Here is a 21,899-nt window from a genome sequence, read left to right on the forward strand (position 1 = left end):
TTGTTTTAACTTACAATATTCACATTATTTAAAAGCAGCCCTTTCTTTTGTCCTCAGAACACTGCAGAGCCACATTTTTATATCTCATGTCATCAAATATTAGCATATGGTCTCATCCTCATTCAAGTTTTCTGTAGTTTTAATGAAAAGTATGCCGCAGTGATAGGCGGGGTTTGTGACCAGTTCTCTGACTAGAAATTCCTGTTACACCTGTGGTTGCAGCAAATTCATTACGTCTGCTCATACTTTTGCAAGTGAAATAAGGCAAGGTTTCTTTACAACAGTAATTTTTTTCTTCCAAAAGGGCTGCAGGGTTGAGAGCAGATTGCTTTTACCACAACCCCCTTATCATACTAGAGATATTACTGTATGACAGATTCATAAATTCACTGTTGAGGAGCTTCAGGCAAAACAGAGGAGAGAAGAGGCAACAAATGTATTGAGTAAGTAATGCCACCCCCAAACTAGATTATAGGCAAAAAATAGTTTATTGCCATTATTCATAATCGTCATTTCTGGTTCTTACTGTGTATATGTTGAATGCTTTGTAGGAAAGTTGGAAGAAATGTTCCCAAAGAACTTGCCCTCACAGTACTTGATTTTGAATGTTCATATTTTGCCTTTTTTATTTCCTTTTGTCATGGTGAGCAGGCTCCCAAAAAGCTAATTTTCTGGTGTGAAATGGAGAGAAATAAGTGGATCTTTGGAAGAGGAAGAACTGCAAGTTGAGTAGGGAGCAGTTGTTTATTTGATTTGTCAAGGGGAAAGTTCAGATAATTATCTAGAATATTGTGAAGCTTTGCCTGTCAGCCTTGATACATAATGAGAATGTGTTGGTAGATATCCAGAGGGAAAATTGCCTTGAATTATCGCATTGAATTTTATGTGCTACTGTTTCTTTTCGAATGAATAAATATAGAATAGTTGTGTGTGTGACTCTGGTTGCGTGTGTGCATGATGAGCCAAAACCAAAACTGAGAAATGATCTACTTCCACTTCTTGCATAACAAGATGGTTTCTCTCATGTATTCAGAGACAGAAATGCGCCATGACATTATTACGGTACCAGTCTCTTCAGTGTCTCTATGAACACAAAGGGATTGTTTCCAGCATAATCATTTGGGTGAATTTCCTGGAGGAGAAAAGAGATTTCTTTACTTTCCAAGAGAGGGGGACCATTTTGGCACATGCAGACTTTGTTTCTATGTTTCATGCCTATGTCACCCTATGTCTCTTCATAAACTGAAACTTATTAAGAACACTTAGATACAAAAACATTACAGTAATATGCTGATATCTTCATTCTTTGCTCACCGTTTTTTAATTGTTTTTGAAGGCTGCTTGAGACTGCCCTTCTCTGCAGGAAATATCATTGTAGTTGTGATGCACAGAAACTTCTCAACTTACAGAGAGGGGCTTTTTCAGTGGTGGACCACTTGAGTTTGAAACTTGAACCCTTTTGCTTGGGTCAGAAATGTCTTGAATCCAACCTTCACTCATCATGCTGAAAACCCCTTTATTTACACAGTATTTATGGGAGATGAGTAGGAAGGTCCCATGGGGAGGATGCTGGGGAGAAGACTAGGAGGTTACCTGTGAAATGAGTGCATTATTGTTTTTGCCCAAGCGATTTAGGAGCAAATTCGCTTTGGCTTTCAATGGAAGTTTAGGAAGATTTTTATAACCTTCTGTCCCCTTACTTTTTATGTAAAAATGAAGTATAAATAAAATGACCAAATACAGTAATTCTGCACAAACAGGATTGTTTAACTCCTATAACCAAAAGTCAAAAGAATCCCATAGACATGATCTGAAATTATTATAGTGTACAATAGTGAAGATATTAAGTATATTCAAACATTTTCCTCCAATGTTCTTTTGCAAGAGATTGTGATTCAAATATGGTTGTCAAAGTTCTCTTCTTCCAGCTTTTAGAAATGGCAAACCTACTTAGAAGCTCTACCTATGTTCAGATTTTTGTAAGTCTAGCAGTAGTTCTTCAACTTTTGTCATTGTGACATTAATTAAAATGAACAAACTTCAGCCCATCCAACCTCTGGGAGGACTGACCAGTGTTTATTACAAATCATAGTAATTGCATTATCTTTTTGACTGCCTTTCTAGCTGAAGGTTCACAGTCTATTAGCACTAAGTTTTAAAAAAGAAAATGGGGAACTTGGACCTGAATCTTAATTCCAGCCTTACTTATTGCATGACAGAATGCGATTTGTTAAAAATATAAATTAGTTCTCACTGTGTAAATTTCACCACTTTCTAATCTTTCCCTCTAATTTCTATATTGATTTGAATTAATTGTTATTCAAGGACTCACAGTCTCTTCCTTGTGACCTTCTATACTTGATTTGAATTTTAACTGCTGGTTGTCTCGCTTTTTTTTCAGCATCCATTACTATCTAGAGTGAAAATGTTTGTAGGGTAAGAGTAGTTGAGTTGAACATGCTTTCTAAAAGTCTCATCATTTGGAATACCTTATTTTAAAAAATTATGTTTTGATAGAATTGGGTTAAAAAAAGAATAAATATTATGTAGTCGCTGGGCTCTGGAACTGGTCTGGCTTAGGCATGTAATAGCCAATTCCAGGCATTGACCATAGGCTTCTTGCGTGACCACAGATAAGTCTCTTAAGGTGCCTATACACATGCATCAAGGCTGCTCCGACGCGCTGTAATTACACTGTGTTGGAGCAGACTCAATTAATCAAGTCTGCTGGAGCATGGCACTTACTGCACTCCAGCGTCACATGTATCAGCGTCCCCACACTGAAAAATGGTGGTGGGGCTACTTTAACTAAAGCTCATTTGATGAGTTCTAAGAGCTGCTCTAATTAAAGCCCCCCACCCCAGCCTCCCAGAGCACATGTATAAATGTCCTTAGCCCAAGTCTGTACCACCACCCCTTGGGCCAGCCTGAAGCTCTGCAATAAGAAATAAACCCTGCTTTCTTGCTTACTTGACACATACTCAAGCCCAGCAATTTAGCAGACTAGAGGGTTTATCGGGGTCCTAAACACATGGCCCAGTGCCCCTCTCTGGGGCTAGGACTGTAAGTCATTTACTCTGTCAAACTGTCACCAAGTATGGAAAAGTGAGAGGAGAAAGGGTGGCTTGTTTCTTGTCAGTGGTCTTATGCTTGGCAGGGAAGTGGAATGAACGTAGCCTTAATATCTCTCCCTCCCTACTCAATTTTCTACTTATACAGATCAAAAATGTTACTTCTCCTGCCCAATTCCACAGCATCTCTCCAAGTTTTCCTGGTGAGTAATATATTTATTTTCATGGTGTGCACTGCCTTGTATAACAAAGTCTTGATTTTTGCTGGGTTCTCCAGACTGCAATACCATAAAACATTATGTCTTAATACCAGAGACAGTAGTCTTATGGTAGTCTTATTACTCGGCTTCTAACAACTAAGGGCTAACTTATGTAAGGTGGTCTCATATTATGTACACAATAGGGATCTAAGAGTCTTGCAGTTACTGATTATATAACAAGTCACCTTTGCTTTCCTGTGCCTTCATTTTCCTTCTTGAAATGGGGTTAATAAGAAGAGAAGATAGGTGCTTGTATGAGAACTAGCATTTAAATGGTATCAGATCTTTAGAGAAATTGTGCTATGGAGTCCAAGAGATATCCAGTAATATAGAATCGGTTCTGTATTATAAACCATAAATACTTAATGAGTGCACAAGATAATCTAACTGAAATAGTGAGACTACAACAGATATTTACTCTTTTTATAATTTAACACATTTTATAGAAAGTAACCCAGGCTTTAAATTAACCTCTTCTTTCCTGTATAATGTGTTTTTTGTTTTCAGTCACTATTCTGTAGTCCCCCTCCCCATTTATAAGAGACTTGTACAAAAACTAAATACTGTGCTTACTTACTGGCAAAAAGTTTAAGCTAAGCACAAACTACTATTTGTTGTGTGTGTTGGGGTTTTTTTAAATATATAAAGTTGTTGATGAGCAAAAAGATAAACTTTATTGGAGAGGCAGGGGAAAGCATAAGAGGTACTAAATGGGAAGGTAGAAGAACTATATCTGAGTTCAAATTGTAAAAGTACACATGGTAAATGAAAAAACAAAACGAAACAATGGACAAATTGGGTGTGTACTTGGTCTATATTAATAGTTGCCTTCCCAAAACTGTTCTATTGTGTCTAATAGGCAGATCTAGGCAAAAATTATCATGGACTGGAATTTTGACTCATCTTTTGTTGCTCTGTTGAAAATGGATTTTGCTACATCTCAAAGGACTGAGGGGGGCTGAACTTAAAAAAAAAGATTTTTTTATTCTTTTTTTTTTTTTAATCTTCCCACCGTTCCTGGGGATTCTAAGTTCCCACAGCACACCGTGCTGTATGAAATGTCTACATGATCTTGGGTCTCTATAAATTTCCAACCAGCACTTTGGGACTATCTTGCCAGAGTGAATTTCAAAACTAGGGCAGCCAAGAAACTGCCTAGAACAGGGATACAGAATCAGTTATTTATTCTGAGCCATAAATACTTAATGAGTGCATAAAATAGTCCAACTGAAATATAGTGAAACTGTAATTGAGATTTACTCTTTGTCTACTTAGCTGATATAGTCAGAACTGTGAAGGACACGAATAAGTGATCAGAACAGCATGCTCTTGTACCATGACAATGTTAAGAGTTCTTTAGCGATAGCTGCTGGGGCCCACAATTAACTTAGTCATAGTCCATTTTTCAGTTATTACAGACTTCCAATTAGAGTAATTTACCATGTGTGATTTGTTTTCAGCCTTTTGATTCAGAGTTAATTTAATCCTGTGGCTTTTGGGACCAGTGATAAGGTGTTAATGCTAGTATCTCCCACTGCTAGACTGCCAGTTTGTTTGCTCTTGAGACGGATGACCGATCATTTGACATGACTGGCTGAAAGTGTTCCTTCCAATTATCTGAGTGACTGACAATCCAATAAAGGATTATACATAAAAACATCCTTACTTACATATAAATCAGATTGATCAGCAAACATGGAAATGTATTTGATTCTCTCTCTCTCTCTCAGCTGATGTACACAAATAATCCATAAGTGTGATTTATTAGTCCCACTTGTCTTATCTCGTATGATCAAACTATAATCAATAACAACTATGACTCTTTCAAACAGGAGATTTATAGACCTTGGGCATAGTGTAATAGCCAACATGCACATAAAAATCAGTACAAGATGCCTTTACTTTTTATACTCAAGTGTCCTTGAAGCACAGCAGCTAGACTGGATTTCAGATCACAAAATAGAGATAAACAGGATTATAATAATCCTAAATCAAAGAATCAGGGGGAAAAATTAATGGATAGTATAATCACAACTCCAGTTTAAAGTGTAAAGTGAGTGATTCTTCTTTACTGTGTACAGAGGGTAACTTTTTAGTAATGTAAACATGTCTATATTGTCAATTTTGAAAACTAACCACTGCTTTCTGTATTGCTTTACTCTTGTACTGTAGACTCTATTGCTTAGAATTTGAAATGGACAAAAAGGGAAAATGGAAGTTGAATACGATGAGCTTAATATGATTATATATGTCAAAAAGTGTGCTTCAGAAAGCCATTGCATGCCTAGTTCTGCATGTATTATCTGTATATTGTATATCTCCAGTATATTTTTTCCTTTTTTACTGAACCTCTTGAAACTTGCACAAGATATGCAAATTCCAGAACTAGGTTTTGTTTATCACAAAGAAGACAAAATCAGTAAAAGCTCTATAGTTATATTAATAACTTTCTTACAAAAATAACTAAACAATAATATTGTGAATGTGTGCGTGTCCATATTTTACCCTAACTGAATGTAAAACACCTTTAGTACCATTAGGATTAATGGCTAAATTTATGCCAGTTTCCCCAAGGAAGAATGAGTAGTTCTTTTTCTGACTTGTGCTTCCAAAAATAAATTTAAAAAATCATTAGCCCTTTTGGTTGCAAAAATAAGCTTTTTAAATTAGGAACAAAATAGAGTGCAAATAGATAGATATTTACCCGAGTCTACACAAACCTGAAACAATAGCACTGGGAATTATAATTTGTGCCTGCTCATTTCAAGATTGTGATAACTCTGAAGTCAAATGGCAGTCTATATAAAAAGATTAAGTAGTTACATTGGCAACTAAAGCATGCAAGGGGAACAGACAGTCATGATCAGACCTCTTGCATTGTATCCAGAAAGGCTTTCTTGTTGCATTTTTTTCCCCAAACTGCTTCTGACTGGGTGCTTCAATCTTCTGCTGAGGAAGACCTTTTATGCTTTCTCTCAGAGATGGTTATTCTAGGTGAACTCAAACAATTAAAAATCAGTGGCAAGATATCAGCTACAGAGATGTAGCCCAGAGCAGGACTCACTACCCATTTGTTGATAATATGATGTTATACTGTAACCTGAAGTCTCATTTTGACTCCTTAAATAGGAGATCACTTTGTGGAAGGAGTTTAGAAGAATGCTATTAGATTTTCCACTTTGACCTGTTTTGATAGGCTGTTGACAAAATAGTATTAAAGTAATCCCTCTGATTTATGGATTATTTGTGTGCAGTAGCAAATACAGAGAATCAGTTGCTCTTCATCTGTATCTGATTATAGTTAAATCTCCAGAGTGAGGAACACCATTTTAAATATCCTCATTTTTAAAGGCATTTATAATCTGGTCTATGGAATTATATTCTTGAGCTGCTGTGAAGCTATTAGTTGGATAAATGTTATAATTTAAAGATAGGATTTCCCCCAGAAATGATGTATATGAACTTATTTGATGTATGCAAATAAAAATTTTCAGCAGATGAAAGTCATAATAAATGACTGTATCTAACCTTCTGCTATTTTCAAGGCTTGAATTAATGAAGTCAGGATTACCAGAGGATTCTAGATCATTAACAAATGAACTATTATATTAAGTCACTAATCAAGCAAATCAGATATTTTGTTTTCTTTTAACATGTTACTATAATTACTCATAATAGCATATACGGAATATTTCATTTCATTTGGATCGATGGACTTTTTATTCTCTTGCCACAAATGTATTAGCTTATTTAAATTTCTCTTTTTATCATTCTGCTTTGTAAATATTTTTTTTCTTTGGATACCTATAAACATACAGTTCCAAAAATCTTTGGTTTTTTTAATTGATTATGCAGATTGAACATAATCGACATCTTCAGTTGATTCAAGTTTTACTTCTAGAAAGAGGCCCATTTAGTTGATATTTAGCTATTATTTCTCTGGTGGTTTAAATGAGGAGATAAAAAACCAGTCCCACCCTCCCCACACCCCCAATTCCCATTCGTATGCGATGGTACAGATGATATTATGCTACGCATTTCAGAATGCAGATCTGCATATATGAATGTCCCTTTTTGTTTCTGCATGCTTCAGTCAGCTGTCATAGATAGTAATCAGTGTTGACATTTGCATTACCATCATATAGGTTTTGGGGCCAACCATCCAGTGAGATAATTCATACAGATCACTCCTATCAGAATAAGTGTATGTCTACACAACAAAATGAAGGTGTAATCTTAGCACAAGCATGTACTAGCATGCTTGTGCTGACTGAATTTAACTAATCTAGGTAGCACAGGTAATAGCAGAGGAGACACGGCTGCATGGATTTTATCCTACAGTAGCAAATAAAGCATGAACCCAGGGGAACACAAGATTTTTTTATTAGGAGAGATGTCAGACAAATTAGGGTATTTTGTACCTGAAAGCTTACCTAACATCTCTCCCAACTATAAAGCTGGGCCAGTAAAAAAAATATCCTCACCTCACAAATCTTGCTCCTTGTGCATTCCAGACCATCACAGCTACATTACTTTGAACCAAGGTCACGAGTTAGATTGAGCTAACGTAGCCATGCTAGCATGTGCATCGGCCATTCCTTCATTTTGCTTTGTAGACATAACCTTTGTTTTAAGGAGTTTGCAGACTGAGGCAGACATCCTTGCATCTTTCTGCAATATGAATGTCTAAAGCCTACAAGATTTTAAATTTTGTAAATGAAAAGTTAGATTCTAGAGCCTGAAATGGCTGACTTCAGAAATGAAAAACTTGCCCAACTGAAGCAAACCAATCAAATTCAGGCCCTGTTTGTGTTGTCCAGTGAGATTTCCCAAGGCCTAACTCTTTAGTCAGCTGTGGTTCATTCTAAGTGTGGAGTCTCTTTAAAACTGTTTTCCCTTTGTTTCCAGAGAATATGCTAAAATTATGTGTTAACAATGAAGTTAGTTAACTTCTATTCTGGGAGATCTGCAACAGCTATCTGCTAAAAATGTTTGTGGGGAATTTTTGTTAGTTAAATTGTGTGGTGCCAAGTGCTCCTAACTGATACATTTTTGTTATGCACAGTATTGATCCATGGAAAGGAGGATGACAGAGTTGCAGTCTTAAAAATTGCTTCCTAGCTAACGAGCTGTAGGTGGGGTAGAATGGCACCACATGGTGTACAAGATGCAAACACACTAGACTCAACTGAAAGCAAGATTTAAAAAAGCCCAGGGATTGAGAAAAAAATTGCATTAAAACTTAAGATCCTTGACACAATTATCTTGCCATGTAAGAGCAGCTGTTCTTTAAACCAGCCCCTCAGTTTGGCTGTTTGTTCAAATCCATATTTGACAGTTAATTACACTCCAAAGAGGGGTATGAGAAGAACAGTTTTCATCCAAGTGCCCAAGAAGTGGTATAGAAAGGACTAGAAAAAGCTATCTTGTCTGATGGACTTTTTGAGAACAGATGGCATTGTTCTGAGAGAAGGCCCTGGAGATTAAACACAGAGGTACAGACATTTAAACAGTTTTCTGTTAAGCCGTGCAGTTTAAATAAGTAGCGAACAGAACACACATTCACCCTTTGGTGGGGAGGGAGGCACATCTTAGACCAGGTTGCACCAGTTTTAAACCAATCTGTGTGCTGAACTTCTGTTCTGTTATGGGTATTGATCAGTTACTGATCGATTATACCATACAAATTGTAATGTCCATACCGGGCCAGAGGGAAAAGTGCCAGCTGCTTGTGAAGATTTTGAATTGCTGGTAATGTTTCCTTACAAAATGATGTGTTGATCTAGAGGGGTCTGTTATCCAATATGTATCCCAGCTGCTTGCTTTGTTTTGGTTGATTCTTCTGGCATTGCATGTTTATGGTAAATTCTGTCAAGTACTGTACTAAATCCATTGGTGTAGAGTAAGAGTGAAAATGTCTGTCAGTGGATTCTATGACTACAGCTGATTTCTTGAGATACTCAAGGGAAGGGGAACATTTCACTTTAAGCATCTGTCTGTTGTTGTTGGCATCTGGCAGACCACGTGCCTATTGCTGGTAATAAAGAAGCTGCAAACATACTGCTTGATATATAGAATTCTCTCCCTAGTTAGCGCCAAGCTTTCATTTGTACCAGCTGTCACTGAATTTAGTAATAATAATTTGGCTTAAATGGACTGGTGATTGCTACCTGCCAGGGAAATAGCTGTAAAAGCTGTAAAGTATTTATTGCCCTTACATTTTTGTTTGATTTTTTTTTTTTTAAGTCTTTTTTCTACTCTTCAGTGTGGTCAAATCTGAGGTTATCTTGAGTCCCAGGTCTCTGACGGTCCTGAAAAGAGGTGCTGGAGGTGAGTCTGTAGCAACCTTATTGGTACACTCATAATTCTGGAGTGCCTTAGTGGATTTGGGTGGACAGGTACATTCAATCCCATCCTTACTACAAGCTGCTGCCATTGCAACCTGAACAACTCCTTTCTGTCCTGGTGCTACTCCTTGCAATCAGGAAGCTTAGGTCCATTTGAATGAAAAAACATTACCATTCTTGGTGTATGAGCAATATTTGCAGGCCCGACCTTGCCTCATTCTCCTCCCTCCATTTATCTAGGAGCAGAGGTGTGAGGCAAGCCTGAGCAGAGCCTGAGAAATTTAGGGACTACTCATGTGAGCAGTACTCACACAAGTACTTGAAAGGTTAGCTTCTTGTTTTGCTTTCTCTCAAACAGCCACAAAATGACTGCTAATGAGCTGTGCAGAGACCTGTGGTGGTGCTCTCTCTCTTAACCAAAGAGTTTGAGTTACAGATACATTGAGAAGATACTCGAATCTGGCCTAGTTCACAGTATCATAATTTTAATATCCAGTGTGAAGCAGGGATCCTGTGCTGGTTGATTGTCTCTTTGGAACTGGCTTTTCTCTCTGTCAAAAAGCTCCAGCTGGGTTTTCAAAGTGATCTAAAGAAGTCTGGCATCCAGCATCTGCTGACTTTCAAAATTCAATGGGAATTAGGTGCCAACTACCCTTGGAGTATTTCTCCTTTACCCCAGCAGCTGCTCAGAGGCAGGCAAGAGACCTCAAAGTCTCAAGAGTGGCTGCAGGAAGATGCCCCCAGTGTAGCTTTGCTGATATATTTCTAGCTTTGGAGCATAAGCAGAAACTGGTGTGTTGAGCATGCTCTGCAGCATTTCTCTGAGGACACACCAAGGACATTGTATAGGCATACTCATGGGTGCTTTTAACAATCTCCACATGTACTGCTGATGCTATTAACCAGACTGTCAGCAGAGCTGATGGGAAGATTTCTTTGCTAACTTATTTCCTTGGATGACTGATTCTTTGTACTCTATTAAATGTGGAATAAAAATGTGAGGAATTTTATGTATACATAGTGTGCATGAGTATTTTAAAACTCCCTTGTAAGGGTCATCAAGTTATGGTTCAGTGCTGCCTGTCAGTCTTCTTTTGGAAATAACTTTTGATATTTATATTGTATCCCTCAGCAGATCTCAAGCCACTTAACACATACTGCTGAAAAGCAGTTGTCTCTGGGGTAGACTAGTATTGTTATTTGGCATTGTAAAACAAAACATACAACAATGTATGGCAAGATATGGAGAATATTTGCCTAGTTTACACTACAGTAGAAATCTGAGGAGCCAGAACTAACCTTTCTCAAGAAGACCCAGTGAAATTTGAAGCTAGTTAATGCTCTTATTCTTGGGTTTAAAATGTTATATCTTTAAAGGCCATCTGTAGGCAGGACCCAACCTTTCTCTTCCAAAAGGAATTTCCTCCAGAAACCTCTCTGATTTTGGGCAGTAGCTTCACTCAGGAAAGGTACACCTATTGGATCAATGGCTGCATTTCTTTGTAGCAATTTCAGTCTTCCAGTCATTTACTCACACAGACTGACCATCTTTAGCCTATGAAGTCTGCAAAGCCTGAGGTCGTGGGACTCTTTGTGGTAGCTATTTTTCCAAGATTATTGCATGACTGTTTCAGTGTATCATTTAAAAAGAAATGCTACTTGCATTAGGTCTTTAGAGTTATAACTCATCAGACTTGTCAGATAATACTAACTATAGTTGGAATTAGTTATGTGCTCAGTAAAGAGTTTGTCCAAATTGCTTATGCTTCTACAAATGCAGCTATTCTTTAAGTCCTTTTCATCAGCTTTTCTGTATTCAAATGCTAGTAGCTATAAATCATTATCACTTGCTACTAAATTGCTTATTTTTTTCATTTCCTCCCCTCCTAATGTCTTTCTTGTCCCTACATTGCTTACAAAAGTACCTTATTGATGTTGTTCATATTGCAGCTATAACAAAGTAATTAGTTCAGTAGGATAAATTTTGAAAGTATCATGAGAAATTGGTTGCTCTAAATGGTTTTCTGAGAGGTGGATGAAGGGCAACGGTTACACGTGCAATTAATGCACCTGAATTTTCTGCACCCTTGCATGCATCTGAATGTGTGCCTGTTGGAAGCAAATTTTGCTACTGACAGGAGCAGTTCAGTCAAGGGCTTCAGGGAGAGCTCCTGGCTCCCCCAGGAACGAGCCATGGGCTGGCAGGGGCCACAGGGGCTGATGCTGATCTCCATGGGGTAGGGGAGAGCTGTCCCAGCCGCTGGAATGGGTTCTGGTCTCCTTGTGGCCGGCAGGCAGCATCCTGCCAAGCTGAGACAGCTTTCTCTGCCCCCTGTGGCCCCCTGCTGCCTAGGCTGGCTAAGAGAAATTTGCTTCTAGGCAGCATCTACACGTGCACTTAGGTGCATTAGTTTAATGCGTCAATTACTAGTACCTGTATCCACTGCACAGTAATTGCTGTGCACATGTAGACAGTGTTGCTTGACTGCACATTAAATTAGTCTAATGCATAGTTTCATAGTGCTTAGGGTCAGAAGGGACCTAAATAGATCATCAGATCCGACCGCAATGAGTGCTGGGGTCATAACACCTCAGCCAGATATCTGTCCAGCTTCCTCTTGAAGACCCCCAAATCCTCTTGAAGACCTCCAATGTGCCAAAAAGTGTCTCGTGTAGATCCAACCAAAGAGTCCCTACCACTTACCAGGTTTGGTGGCTATACAAGTAGGTTCAACAATGCATTTATGCCTAGTATGCAAACAGTGTAATTGCTCCTAGAGCTATCATGCAGAGGGCAAGTACACTTTCCATGTAGCCCCATGTTTTTGCATTTGATACATACCTGGTGAAGGGATGAGTTTTCAAGAGATTATCTTTAAATATAAGAAAGCTGTAGCTAAAGGGTTAAGTAATGTAAATTTTAGCTGTATGTTTCTTCTGTTTGTTGCAATCTAGAATGGTGACCTAGGTGCTGTTATGTGCCTTACTACATGTGAAATTTAAGTCTCTGAAACCTTATCTGTGGATGTACTGTGTTGGAAAGGTTAATATGAATTTTGAAACTGATGCATGCTTTGAGGCTTTTCATGTTACTACATTGAGCTCAGAGGTAAATTCATTGTGTTTTAGTACAATCCTTCAAACTTAAGGCTATACTGATTCTATTAAACTGTGTGTCATGGAAAGTTTTTTTTTCAGGACAGTGGTTTCTAATACCTGCAATAAGTAAATTCAACAGACTCTGTCATGTTTTATCTTACTTTTTTCTTGAATTCCTTACACATTACCATATATCATCTGAAAGGCAGTTAGTTTGTCCTCTATTGTCAAGCAAATTTCATATAATGGGGCATTCTGAAAAGTTCAATCACATACTACTGTATAACTAGGGTAGTGGTTCTCAACCTTTTTAGACTCAAGGCACCCCTCCATAACTTTTGTGAATTGAGGGGCACTCCATTTCAAAAACTAATTAATATATTATAGTACTTATACCCTTGCAGAAGGGCCAGGCAGGAGCAATCCGGAGCCTGCCCTTATCTACTTATTTCCTCACAGCAGGACCCTGCACCACTTCCTCCTGGTCCAGTGTGCTATCAGAGCCCTGGGACCCTGTGCTGCCCCCACCCAGTCCTGTGCGCTGGGATCAGGGTCCCAAGACCCCATGCTACCTCCACAGGACTCTGTGTGTCAGGCTGGGGGCCCTGGTGGCTCACGCTGCCTCCTCTATTCCCATGTACAAGAATTGGACCCCGGGGCCTTGTGCCCCCTCCACCTGGCTGCATGTGCCAAGACTTGACCCTGCACCATCCTGCGGACTGGCTGTAGTACACAGAGCCACAGCCTGTAGGGCTACCTATGGACCCAGGGAGGCGGGGGTAGGAGAGAGGGTAGATGACAAGTTGCTAGGGGCCGGCTCTTGCCAACAGTCTGGGAAGAGTTTATGCTAAATGAGGTTGTGTATAAAATGTCTCCCTTGTTGCACATGGATTATTGTGCAGTTACAATTTTAAGCATTAAATCCTTACAGAATAATTTGGCCAAATGTAACAATACTTCTTGAAATAATACCTTTTTGAGGTCTATATTATATTTGCATATTTTTTAATGTCGTCCTACTGCTTTTTTTTTTTCTTGACCACAGTGATGAAGATGTTTGTAGCATTTCAGTTCCTCTTTGTAACCTTTTACCAATATGTTCTTCTTATCATTCCTAATGGCTGAAAAGGCCACCTATTAGGGAGATCACAACCATAGAGGTGAATTTGTTTTGTGATGCACTTATCAGCTACTCTTATAAACCTTTATTTTCCCAATGTATACACTTCTTTTCCCAACTATAATACTTTAAAACTGGCATATTCATATGAGCAAAAACAACTGTTCAGAGCACCTTTTAGATCTGAGTATCTACCCTGGAGAACAGCTGGCTAAGCTGTATAACAGAGAGGATGCCCAATATTTTAGCTGCTATTTCATAAATATTGTGTGTGCCCTGCTCAAAAATTTAATATGAAACGCATTAAAACTTTGACTCATATCCTTATCCCTGTAAGCTGGGGAAAGGAAAACTCAATCAAATTTTTGTTGGTCATTATCCTGTAAAATTGCAACAGTTGCTCCTGTTTTTGCCTATGCTGTCCAATAAGGTTTTCATAACATGCTGGCAGAATATGTTGACTTGCTAATGATCTGTGCCTATTAGAAACAGTTTGCCATAGGAAGAAGAATGGAATATAGGACATTATGAGGCCAAGTGTGAGCGATGTGATAGCAATTATAAGCAACATGCACAGAATAGATGGAATTGAAAAACAGCAACTGAGTAACTTGTTGAATAAAGGTCACTAATTATATTTACCCAGAAATAGTTTCCTTAAAAAAATATCAGTTTGATGCTCAGTATCATGCTAATGGCTGTTCTGCACTAATGAAAAAAATATTTCTAAAGGCTTCTATTGTCCCATGACTTTCTCCTCACTGTGTATTTTAGCTATGGTGTGCACTCTACCTGCAGTTCCTAAGATAAGCTTTATCAATCTATTCCTATTTTTTTTTAAAGCAAAGCACTCCCTCCTGTGTGCACACCCCTCTCTGAGAGCTTTGTCAGTGATACAATCTCCAGTTCAAATTCATCAACTTTTGAGAAGTTGTCTAATTCCCAAGTGAAGGCCAGTTAATGCCCAGGCTTTGGTTCACCTTGTAGGCACTGCACTAGGAAAGATGGGGTTCCTAGCCATTGGACAGACATTTGCTGTTGGGTTCGGGGGGTTGGGAGATCGAGCTCCAGCTTGGAGCAGTTGTGTGTCTACAGCCACTCTCCCCTAGCTCCCCTCATCCCCACTCTTGCAGCTCCAGTACTGTCTCCAGAATGGGAGAGGGGGAAAGGAAACAGAGGGAGCTCAGTCTGGGGTTTGTCCAGCCTGCACTGGAGGGTGGGGTGGATGGATTGGAGTCCAGTCCTGCGCCTAGCCTATGCTGACACAAGATAATAAAGGCACTCCACTTTGGAGCACCTTCATCTCAACCCTCGTGTAATGAAGGTTCAGATCATCACACGACTGGATACTTTTAAAGTACTCTGTAGCTGTGCTTTTCTATAAGGACACAAGTGTAGAGCACTTCAGGGGCCCAATCATGCAATAAATGGTCATTTCTGTCTGTGCAATATTCCCTCTAAGGGGCAGCTGTCTGTGAGTGTGCTGCCTCGGTCCGGCGTGGGACACTTACTGAAGGGGGCTGGGGCCAGGGGCCGGAGATTGGAGCTGGGAGTCAGGGGCTGGAGCCAGGGGCTGGGGCCGGAGCCTGGCACGGGCTCTGCCGGCTCCGGGGAAGTGCTCGCTCCCCCGCATCAGGGCCGGGCAGTGCAGCTCTCCCCCGGCGCTGGCGGAGCCTGCGCCAGCCTCCAGCCCGCCCCAGCCTCCCTCCCCGAGCTGAGGCAAGGCAGGGATGGAGGCTGAGGCGAATAGCTGGCGCAGAGCTGCACTGCCCGGCCCTGATGCGGGGGAGCGAGCACTTCCCCGGAGCCGGCGGAGCCTCTCCTGGGGCGCGGCCGTGAAAAGGCTTTGCGCGTCCGCACTTTGAGTTGTGCGCAGCCGCGCGCGCATCTAGCTTAGCGGGAACCTTGGTCCTGTGGTACGGCACATCTGTCCTTGGTTAACCTTTCTTTTCCTTTGCCATATTCCTCTTTTCCTTATTAGAGTTCTCAGCTTGGCCTGTATTCTCCTTTCAAGACCTTTTCTTTAGGTGAGAAGAAAAGTGCCATCAGTCATGTAGAAAGCAGGAGCAAAACTGGCAGAAGAGAGGAGAAAGTGGAGCCATATACAAACATCAGACCAGTAGATCCCCGTGTGTGCAGGGTTTATAAGAGCTTACACCAGCCTATACTTACCTAGTTCTTGCATCAGACAGCAACTGCGACCGCCAAGCCACCAGAGCACATGCACATGTGCTTCCAGCAGCCCCATACAGCTCCAGTCAGCACCTTGAAATACAGCCTGGGAAGACATCAGCTGCTGAAGCAACTGCTCTAGCTAGCAAAAGGCATGGGGATGTCCACACCTGCCCTCTGCCAGACAAGCCTTCCTTCAATTGGGAGTGTTCATGGTACTCTGCAAACAGAAAGGGATGGTTTTGGCGCTACAGAGGAGCTATGAGTTTTGCCAGCAGAATTTGAAATTAAACAGAGAGCCAACAGAGCATCCTAGTATAGGCAGGAGTTGTGGGGGTTTGAAACAATCAGAGTGGGCTTGTTCTAGCTCTGGATGTAGAGCTAGAACATGTACACTGCATGGGAAGAAGGATACTGAGGGATGTGCTTAATACCTCCAGAAATATCAGCGTTCCTGTGCAGAAATTCGCAAACATACTCACAGTCCCTTGCCCATAGCAAGAAGTGAATTAAGTCTTTTGCACTTTAGAGAACAATCTTTAGCACACTTGTAGGTGCAATTAGGCTCTGCATTCACAGAGGATTGGGATGCTTACAAAGATGATAGGAGAGAGCTGTACAACTAAACAAGAGATGGCAGATGCTCTGGTTATAAATCATAAGAGTCCTTTTGGGGACTTTAAATAGGCATGAAGTTTGGCTGGATGCAGATATATTAAAAATCAAATAGCTCTATGCTTACAGTGATGTCTGTGAGAGCTGGATGCATAGATTATGGGCAATACCTGGCCCATAGGAGATAAGAATTCAAGTAGGAGCGAATTTGTATCTGCAGAGCACATATGGGACAGATTTTTCCCTTATTCCATATGCAGATCTTGCATTGATTTCAGTGTTTGACTTGTATAGGAGTTTCACTCACTAAACCCTTGCAGAATACATGCTAGAGTGGAGACAGATATTTTACCATTTAAATATAAACACAAATGGATTAATGTATGAGAAGAGAGGTCTTCCATGTTGCTGGGTTTTTGGTTGTAGTCATGTTGGTCTAAGGACATAGGTCTCAGACCAGCAGAGACTCCTTATGCCTGAATAAGGTTGACTGCACCCAAAAGCTTGCCTAAAGCTTTTTTCCCAACTACTCAGTTGGTCTAATAAAAGATGTCACTCAAAGAACCTTGCCCGAGAAGAGAGAAGCACTTTGGCATATTATTTTGTGACTACTAAATGTAGGGATATGTAACACTGGATATTGAAATTAGACCCATTTGTCTGACAAAAGGAGGAAAAGACAAACAAAGCCCCTGAACTCAGTGCTTTGATATTGCCTGGATGCAGCTGAGAGCAAAATCTACCATAGTAATACAGAACAAAATGCATTGTGAAATGCTTCCATTTTTCATTAATCTAGTAAAAGATGGCCAACCAAGCTGTGGAAGGACAAACTTCCATTCAGCCAAACTCTTGCTCTTTTCTTTTGAGGACACAACACTAGCCTTATAATGCAGTGCATATGGCTTAATTTATGGATTTTGTGCAAGGTCTTTTGCAAAAGTTCCACTTCACAGATTCCTGCTTAAGCTGAAAGCGTCAGATAGCCAAGGGAGGGCACAGAATGGATACAGAGGATAAAGACTGGCAAAAAAAAAAAATGGGAACAAGCAATTGCTTGTCAGAAAAGTGCTTCTAAATTGGAGAGAAGTATTAAGTAGGGCTCCCAAAGGGGTAGTCCTTGGGCACTAACGGTGTCCAATCTATATACATGACTGACAGGGAGAGTGAACTAGTTAGTTGCTGATGAAACTAAATTTAGAAGCACAGAAGCTCTGGAACAAACAATAAGAAAGACTTGAAAGGATTCCATCCTGAAGAATAACTGAGCTGGTATATACATTGAGCTTGAATGCAGAAAATGTGCACTAAATGCAAAAGAAAAAGTCTTCATTAAGTGGAAATAGTCAACTTGAACTGTGAACGAGTTAAATACAAGGTCTGTAATTTCTAAAAAAATCTATGGAGAAGCAAACAGACAGACACAGCAAAAATCACTATGACAGATTTATGCTCTAGTATTCTGTAAATGTAGGATGGGAGATACCTGAGTTCAGGCAATCCTATGCTATAGGAGATTTACACCCACGTCCCCATACCCTAAGAGGGCTCTAACCAGTAAGTGAAGGCTACTCTGAGGATGGGGCAGTTTCTACTGCTTCTGTCAAGCCTATTTCCCATTATGCATAAAATGATTTGAGGTTTAGGCACCTAGTTTCTAGTCTGGGTCCAGGTCTAAGTGATTGAGTCAGGAAAAATCCCCATGATAACATTTCCCAGTCCCATTCCTTAGCTGCTAAATAATGCTGTCTCCCTGAGCCACAAGTAACTCAAGTCTGATTGTTGTAATACTTCATTCAGCCTCTGACAGTCCATAGGGGTCTTATGCACTTTTACCTACATATAGCCCATTGTTCTGCAGAGCCCTTATTATCTTGCATATAGTGGTAGCACTGTGGAAAGCCAGGTGAGGACTCTAAGGAGATGGTTGTATGCTGAAGGGAATCATTTTGTTTCTGTTGCTAACACAGTTATAATTTATTGTCCTGTCTGTCTTGGCAGTCAGGTTGGACAGTTTCCTGGCTGTGTCTGATGTGGGTTAATCATGGCTAGTGGGAGTGAGGACGACTGAATTACAGCAGACAGCCTGGAGAATTACAAATCAATAGTAGCTTTGAATGATTTTATTTGATTCTAAAATGGATTGGCAAGGAGAGATTTTGGTCACAATTTAAATTGCCTCTTAGAATTGCATGTATTTAAGATTTAGGAGACTTAAATTTAACAAGGTACAATTAAATATCCGTTTATTAAGGGTGGATTTGTTGCTGATTAGTAGTTATGCATGAGGTGCATTTTTAATATTTGTTAATCCTAAATTAATGGTTTGGATAATCAATTGGCATTTAACAAGTTTAATCTCAAATAGAAAATAAAAGCATTTAATATCAAGGGTTTTTTTTATAATGTTCCTGCCAATGTGGGATGCCAATCTTGAGCCCAGTTTTTGCTTTGCTAAATTTGTTTGAATGATTCCTGGGGTGAAAAGCTGCTGGAAACTGACTCTTTAAGAATTCTCTTTATACACAGAGAATCCTTGTGTTCTGGAGTCATTGTTGTAGCTCGGATGTCTGGAGGCATAAGCATTTGCACCCTGGATAAACCCTGCTGTGGGGGGGGGTGAAGAGAAGTGCCACTGAATACAAGGGGAGGAGGAGATGCCAAGAGTCATGGGACAGTTGTGGTGAAAGGGAGTCTTGCCTTTTCTGAGGACTCAAAATCCTTAGCTGCTGCTGCTGTGGCATGGTCTGCTCACTGCAAAGCTTGTTGGTGTTACATAGCAGCAGCTTGGTGTCCATGCACACAACCATGGCCACAACAGCAGTAGGGTAGGACTGTTGTTGAGGCACAGCCTACCTGAGCTGCCACCACTGATCTTCCAAAAAATTTGGTATCCAGGGCTTATGTCCTGTATCTTACCCTATTACTGCAGATGTCCCTCCCCACAAGTAATGTAATGGGAATGGCTGGAAAGAAGGGTCAGAGTTGGAGCATCTCCCTGCTCCAGCTATTTCTAAGTATCAAAACAGCCAGTCAAGCACAAAGTTAGAGAAGCGTGAAGGGAAACCTGAGAGCAACAAGACAAGATCTTAATCACACTCAACATTGCAGAAGCACCATGATGACTCAAATCTGTTTTTTCTTTAATCCTCACCCCCTATCTAAGTCTCTGCTGAGCACAGAGCCACTGGACCAGAGAATATTGTTCATGGGATCATTTCAATACGAGACACCTGGGTTCCGAGCTTGAGACCATGAAACGTGTTGCCATTGGTTGTCAGTAAGACATACAGTAGAGAATTTTAACTATCAAAATAACATACACATGTATTCACCAGCATCTAAAGCCACCTCTTTTTGCCAGGATGGTGTCATCTGTTTTGCTATACTATAGGGTTTTAAAGCTTGTTGGAAATGTTTGTATCCCTGCACAGAGTTCTCAGGTAATATCTGTTACACTGAGGTTATTGCCTACTCTTTTATATATAGATTTGTCCACTTACACACTTCCAGGGTATTCTCTATAGGGTAGACAAGTAAAATAGTCCTTAAAATTCCAACATGACTTTCATTATATATTCAGTGTGAACTGAATCCCTAGTGCTAACCTCTGAATTAATCGGATAGGTGGGCTGCATATAGAATGAAAATTTGGCCCTAGGTCAGTAGTCTAATCTTAATGTCAGTACATTTGTATTCAGAGGAACAGGACAGAGGAACACATCTTCCATGATAATCCTAATTTTTACATTTCCATGTAACCCTAGACAACCCCATATATAAGACTACCCAGGGCTCTCTCACCCTGCTAGTTTCCCCCAGCCTTCCCAGGCTGTGGAAGTTCCTCTTCTGACATTTTTCTGTGAGATATTCCTGGTCAGGCCTCTTAGTTCCCTTGGCTTTCAGGTCTCTCCAGTCATTAAAAATGATAACAAAAAAACACCTCTTCAGGTTCTGGACTCCCATAGGCAAGTCCTGCAAGAATTGTCCTAGAACAGTGAAGAACCAGTGTCTAAGGACTAATTCTTTGGAGAAAAACAAACATGTATCGAGGTCTAACAACTAGTGGGTGTGCTGTTAATGTTAATGGTCAACCCAGAACCCAGATGACTATATATGGTCTGGAGTCAGTAGTCCCAATCAGTCTAAAATATCTTTTTTTTTATCTGAAGGTATGAGCCAGACTGTTCATCCTTCAAGGCTCAGTGTACTTTTGGGAACTATTTTCTCTGGAATGGTTATACCTGGCTGACCAAGTCAGCTGTTCCCAGCTATCTCAAACCGCTGGCTACTAGCACAAAACAATCATCAGGATAACTTTGTGGTTTCAACTTCAGCAACCCAGAAGCAGCCTTACATGAACTTATCTCCTGCTGCTCCAACAAGGGACAAAGTTAAAATAAAATAAAATAAATTCAAACTAAAATATTTCTTTAAACTGATCAGTAACTTTGACTTAACTACAATTTTCAGAAGTGTTTTTATGGGGCAAGAAGGATCTGTAAGTGATCGGAGAAAACATAATAACTCTTTGCATAATTAAAAGGAAAAAAAAACAGGTAGGGGATTTGTGACTTATGTCTTCAACTAAACCTTTTACCACCAAAAATAATGTAATTAAGTTAAAATTTTGTACTTACTTTTTTGCACTAATAACTTGGGGGAGATGTTTTAGGGAGGTGCATGTTGTAGGAATAATGAAGACTTTATCAATAAAATATCAGGTTAATATAAACCAGCTCCTTGTCATAACAAAAAAAATTAACCAAGCAGATTTGTGCCTTGATTTTGAACTGAAAGGAACAGTTTAAGGCTCTGATCCCTGCTGGTTCTTTTTTGCTGAACTTTTTTGAAATCAGTGATTTGTAATATTATTGATGTCTGGTTTGAAAAGAAACTAAATGCAGGCTTTTTAGCATGTCATGGTTAGAATAAAAAAATCCAAGATGAATAACTGTATTAGAAACTAAGGGACTTGTGCAGTTAAAACTACAAATATGAAGTCAAACTGCCCCCTAATGTACACCCCTTGTATGTGACTCTGCACACAATGCAGTACCATCCCTGAATTACAGCAGGAACAGGAACAGAAGATAAATCATGAAAACAAGAATTGATTGCACACATGCATGGCACAGAAGTATTTAATAGCCTGATAATAGCAGTCTTCAGTTGGGCAAAATGCCTTTAGGCTGGGTGAGTTGTCTAGGGAAAG

General features: G+C 39.9%; 1 protein-coding gene across 1 annotated transcript in view; it reads left to right on the plus strand.

The window, feature by feature from the left end:
• Positions 1–391: 391 nt before the first annotated feature.
• The window catches only part of ATP10B (ATPase phospholipid transporting 10B (putative)), a 240,216-nt gene continuing 218,708 nt past the window's right edge, over positions 392–21,899 (plus strand). Inside the window, exon 1 of the mRNA XM_025209816.1 lies at positions 392–443. The gene's annotated coding sequence lies outside the window, so the exon portion shown is untranslated. The remainder of the gene's footprint in view (positions 444–21,899) is intronic.

The sequence above is a fragment of the Alligator sinensis genome, unplaced genomic scaffold, assembly GCF_000455745.1.
Source record: "Alligator sinensis unplaced genomic scaffold, ASM45574v1 scaffold830_1, whole genome shotgun sequence".
Taxonomy (NCBI): domain Eukaryota; kingdom Metazoa; phylum Chordata; order Crocodylia; family Alligatoridae; genus Alligator; species Alligator sinensis.